Raw genomic sequence first — 6000 nt, forward strand, 5'->3', positions numbered from 1 at the left:
AATAATTAAAGAAATGAATCTTGCTGCACAATTCCTGCCTGCTGGATCTTCTCTCCTCCTCCTCCTCCCTGCGGCTGCGGGACACAGTGATATACCCTAGGGCCTCGGCCTGCGGTAATAGGACTCCACAATGCAGGATTTAGTCTCTGCTTTTAAGCTCTGCGCCTGCTTTTGAGCCCCCGAAACGCAGCACTGGGTCTCTTTTTGTGAGCCCAAAACCGCTCCTGTCCCTCGGGTTCGGAGCCCCCAGAAGTGCCCGGGGCCACAGCTGGACCCCAGCTGGGCACCAGCAGCTGCTCCCTCACCCCCCGTGGGATGGGGAAGAGACCAGAGACAAAATTCCAGCTCAGAACAGTTTAAGAATGGAAACCAAGACAAATACAATCATTTGAGATTAATGACAACACATAATAACAGTGAGAGCAACAAGAGCAGTGGTAACAATAATGAACAGGAGAGGGAGAAAAACCCCTCCACACCCCCCTCCCTTTAACATTATAAATCCAAAATTTAATCCAGAGCACCAGAATCTCCCACTGTGGGGGATTTCCATATTCCTGTTACTTTCTCTGTGTTCTGTCCTGGGGATTTGTGGACTGAGGGAGGCACTGGCTGCTCCTCTGGGCAAGGGGAAGGCCCCTGTGCTATTCCCATGAAGAGAACACCTGGAATTACTGCCCTGGGAGCCCAGTCCGGTCCTTCCAGTGACTGGGGGGCACCCAGAGGGTCTTTACATGAAATGAAAATGACATCCTGGTCCAGTGCATTGACAGCAGGATTGGACACTCCTGGCCAAGGTGACCAGTCCGTGGGAATCGCACCGGTGACCATCCAGGGGGGATTTTAAGTTGGATTCTTGCAGATTTCATCGTGCAGAAGCTCCAATTCTTTTTGGCACCTCTTGTTCAAATGTCTCCCCACTGGAAGAGGTCAATTAGTCTTTGTAATGACCTGACTGCCAGAGGCAGGGAAAAACAATCAGCGTTCCCTGAACGCCTCCATGACTTCCATGTCCACCTGCACCGAGTGGCCGATGGGCACGAGCTTGCCCAGAACAGGCTCAGAGATGGGGCTTTCAACCCAAACCATTCCATCATTCCATGACCTCCCCCGGTATTATTTTTGCACTGTTCCCTCTCAAATTTAAATTCCTAAATTTAAATGGTTTATTAAAGCAAGAATTTTTTAATTATTCAGGAATAAAAAGGGAAGCATCACACATACAAGAATCATTCCTACACCCACCAAACCATTCTTAACTGGAAGCCTATTCCCTCATCTCTGCCCTCCTTTTGCTTTCCTGGAAAACCCTGTGATCCCACAGTTTCTCCAAGAGATCTGCTGGGAGTACGGCAAGGTCTGCTCTGTCAGAGAGCCTGGGGGGTTTACAGCACTTGTTCCTCTGCATCTTCACCCTTTCATCAGCTTTCCCCTGGAACGGTGTTGTGGGAGAAGCTTGGAATTACCAGAAATGGATCAGGTTCACATTTTTTCCCCACCAGTTTTCATCTGGTTTGAAATTCCTGGAATGACCCTCAATTGTGCCCTGGAACAGTGCTGTGAAAGGATCAGTCAGAAGAACAGCCTGAAAGGAGAAAACCACCTCCAGCAGCAGCCGGAATGATCCCATTTCTGTTCTTACCTGGTCCTGCCAGAGCTCCCAACAGCCATTTCCATTCCAAAACAAGAGCTATGGAAGACATTCCTGCTGTCTGTGAGGGTGAGGTGGCAGTTCTGGACGTTCTTTGCTGTGGAATCAGACAACAAACAGCATAAATAATCTTGGTGGTCTCTTCCAAGCCAAACCACCCCGTGATTCCATGCGTGGATCAGCACCTGACCCAACTCCATTCCAGAAACCTCCTCCCACTAACCCAGAACTTTCCTTTTTCCGCTCAACATCAGGGATTTGCTGCCAAGTGCCCCGGGCAGGGGACGCCTCAGCATTCCCTGGGGTGCCTCAGCATTCCCTGGGCTGCTGTTCCACGCCGATCCCGTGTCCAGCGCCGTTCCGGGCTGCAGTGCCGGGCTCTCCCCACAAGGCGGCAGCACCGGGAGCGAGCAGCCCCGGCCGGTCCCGCTGTCTCGGGGCAGCTGCGCCTTTAACCCGCCCGGAGCCGGCGGGGCCGTGAACACAGCGGGCAAAAACCCCAGCGATCCCCTTTATTTCACCCCCAGAGGCACAGGATCGCAGCATTCCCTGGGCTGGAAGGGACCCGCAGGGAGCATCGAGTCCAAATCCTGGTCCTGCACCCCAAGAATCCCACCCTGTGCCCGAGAGCCTTAGTCCAGACCCAAACTCTGCCCCCAGGATCCTGAAAACACAGCGGGGCTGGGAGAAGGATGACAATGGAAGATTTTTTATATAGATCTCCTTGTACGATCGTTATATAATATCATTAGATCGCCCAGGAACCCATCCCTGTACCTGGACAGCCAGAAGTGCACAAAATCCCAGCCCCTCCCAAGATGCAGCCCCTCACACCAAACCTTGGGAGAATCCCTGGTGCTTCCAACACCGCTGCAATCCCACCTGGAGCTGAGCTTACAGGGTGCTCTGCCTAATCCACATCCAAGCCTGGATAGCCCAAAGCCTGCAAGAAAAGAGGAGGCAAAGTGAAAAGGAGTGAGGGGGAAAAAACCAGAGTTTTAGGTTTTTCCTGTGTTTGCAACAGGATTGAAGGGCAGGATGGAGAGGTTTTGTGGAAAAGAAGTACCAAAGGCTGCTTCATTCCCAGCAATTAGCGCTGCTCAGGTTGAATCCAAGAGGCCCAATCCACCAGGTTTAAACAGGAGCGGCCGACAGGATGGGTTATGACACAGATCTGTGAAGCTGGAGCCTTCTTCCTTCTCCCGGGCTCTCCCAGAAATTCTCCATGTCCGGACATGCTCCCGCTCTCCCCGCTGGGGAGGACGGACTTGGATAGCCCGGGTGACTGGTGAGCCTAAAACAATAAGTGATGCAGTGATCCAAGTGTTTTTCACAAGGAAATGACATATTCTCTGGACCTGGGATAACCCTTATCCCATGGCCTTCTCCAGGAAGAGTCCCAGCTGGATAGGGTCTCCCAGAAAGGATTCCATAGGGGCTCACCTTTTGCTTGGAGCTCAGCTGAATTCCTCAGCAATGCCAGGGAATGTGGCCATTGGAGGCTTTGGGCAGATTAGGCTCATTTGCCTTTTTAGGTTTTGTTACCGTCTCTCAGACTTCCCACTGGAATGTGGTCTCCAAGGAACATGTAAATCCCATTGGATTCCTGCTCTTTCAGACAATTTTTTGTACCATTCCTGTACAAAACGAGGCCCCCTGTTCGGATGCTTTTCCCCACCGTTCCCCAGCAGTTTTATCTGCCAGTCCATTCCCTGCGCTGGTTGGGCTCTTCCCAGATCTCTGAACTCCTTCACAAGGCAGGAGATCCATTTGGCCCAGGAACCGAACCCTCCCGAGGAATTGTCTGATGCCATCTCCACATTTCACAGCTGATCCTTGTGCTCAAAGGATCCCCCTTTCTTCCCTCCAGCCAATTCCAAGCCTCGCTGCCCCCAGCTGGGAACAGTCTCCAGGCTGATCCCTGCAGTCTTCCCTGACGGGATCCTGCTCAGGAATCCATGGGCTACAAATTGAAGAATTAATTCTTCCCACCCCTGCCCAGTTCTAATTCCAAAGGATTTGGTGTCTGCCTTACCCAGCTGGAGCCTGCTTCCAACTCTGTTCTTGCTGCTTCTGCTGCTTTCCATTTCCCAGGAATTCCACCAACGGAGCGACAGCGTTTTCCACCTCCTCCTCCAGGATTCCCTCTGTTGCGTTCGGGTGCTGGAAGGATATCAAAACCTGGGCCTCACTATCAGGAATTATATCCCCGGATTTGTTCCTTTCCAAATGTCACCTCTTCCCAACAAAGCACTGGCCATCCAAGGAATATAGAGAGCGATGTGCTGACCACTGCTTACTCCTCTGGAATGTCAGAGCTTGGAAAAGTGGGCAGCTGGAGCTTTTCCTGGGGGTGCCCCATGAAGTGTATTTTACCTAAGAGCCCCTGCCCATGCCTTTGTCTGTATCCACCAAAAATCCACCTGTTCATTCCCCAGCTGGTCCTCCCTCTTTTCCTGGATCCAACAGAATTTTAACAGGTGAATATTCCCCTCTGGAAGAGCACCTTTCATTCCAAACCTAAGAACAAACAAATGAATCACTTTCCTTCGACCTTCCTTATTAGGATTCCACTGAGAGCAGTGGATGGAAAATGATCCTCTCCTGGTCCCTGCTGGATTCCAGGAGCAGGGATCCTTTCCCTCTTTCCCCCCACCCCCCGCGGTGCCCTCCTCCCCCTCCCGCCCCACCCCGCACCCTTTTCAGCCTTTCTTCCACAGCTTTTGCCTCCGGACCTCAGATCCTTTTGGTCTCCAGGAGCTCCCAGCAGCTCCACAGCCTTTCCTCTCCCATCCTGATCCTTTCTCCAGGAATGGAGCTCTGCATTGCAATTCCCTTCTCTTTTCTCCGACAATTCCCACCAACCCAGACCTAAAGCTGACACAAGGAACGCTCGGTGCCCACAAATCCAAATCCAGACCTGGCCATCCCTAAACCAGCAACTCCCGGACAATTTGCGTTCATTCCAACCTAACACTGAGGACTCACCTAATCCTTCAAAATTCCCAAGAAATATCCCGTTGCCTTCAGCTCCCAGGGGATTCTGCTTCGTGCTCACACGGATTTGGGACTTCCCTGAAAAACCCGTGCAGGGCACGCTGGAATCCCCGATCCCGTGAATCGGGGGAGTGTGAAAAGCTCGGTCCAGCCTGGGCCCCCAGAAATTTTTGCCAAATATCCCCCAAGTCCTCGGGACAACAGAACTCTCTGGTACTGCATTTTTGGCGTTGTAAAGCCTGGAATTACTTTATTCCTAGTGCTGGGCTCTGGATGTGGCCGAGAAAATCCCGGCCTCCACACAGACCCAGATTCCAAACTTTTTGATACATTTGAGCAAACCGAGAAATTCCCCTTCCCTGCTTCTTCTTAAGGGCATCCTTCTCTTCCCTTACCCGGCCTGCTCTCTCCCACTGGGCTGGGTTTTTCCCTTCCCATGCTAATTAGTCCCTACTTCTAGGAGGTTTAGGTACCTTTCTTCCCCGGCAGGGATTTCTTAACACGGCTACCGAGGCTTTGGGAGTCTTCTTTATCTTCTACTTTCTGGAAACACACCCTCTGATCCATAAATGCCACAATCCAGATGCCCAACTTCAACAAGACATCCTTTTCACCTAAAAACACTCACTCTCAACTCTTAGATCTTTTAAAGTTTTACCCCTGCAAAATTCCCCTGGTTTTCCACCGCTGAATTCCTCCGTCCTGATTCCAAGAATTTCTTGAATACCACGGGGCTTTTCTCAAGATTTACCCCCACAACCTTCCCTACGTGCCCACTGCTCACCACCTCATTTTTCCCTCAATGTCTTCGTTCTCCACCCCAGAGAGTTTGTCAAGTGTTGCCTCCAAGATGTTCCCCCTCTGTCCACTACTGAGTTCCCCATTTTGCCTTCAAAATATTCCTTCTGTCCCCTCCAGATTGCATCCACTTTTACCCCCAACATTTTACTTCCTCTACAATATTGATTAAACCTTTTCCACCCCAAAAATGTGCATTCCCTCCCTTAAACAGCACCTCAGCTTTTCCCTCAAAAATGCCCCAGAGAGAAACTCCGATTCAGCCCCCAAACTCCCATTTTCCTACACAAACAGTTCTTGTGGCCCCTCTCAATTCCCCCAGGCTTTCAGCTAAAGGAATAACTGGAAGCCTATTCCCTCATCTCTGCCCTCCTTTTGCTTTCCTGGAAAACCTTGCCATCCCACACTTTCTCCAAGAGATCTGCTGCGAGTACTGCAAGGTCTGCTCTGTCAGAGTGCCAGGGGGGTTTACAGCACTTGTTCCTCTGCATCTGTACCCTTTCATCAGGTTTCCCCTGGAACGGTGTTGTGGGAGAAGCTTGGAATTACCAGAA

The sequence above is a fragment of the Aphelocoma coerulescens genome, chromosome 5, assembly GCF_041296385.1.
Source record: "Aphelocoma coerulescens isolate FSJ_1873_10779 chromosome 5, UR_Acoe_1.0, whole genome shotgun sequence".
Taxonomy (NCBI): domain Eukaryota; kingdom Metazoa; phylum Chordata; class Aves; order Passeriformes; family Corvidae; genus Aphelocoma; species Aphelocoma coerulescens.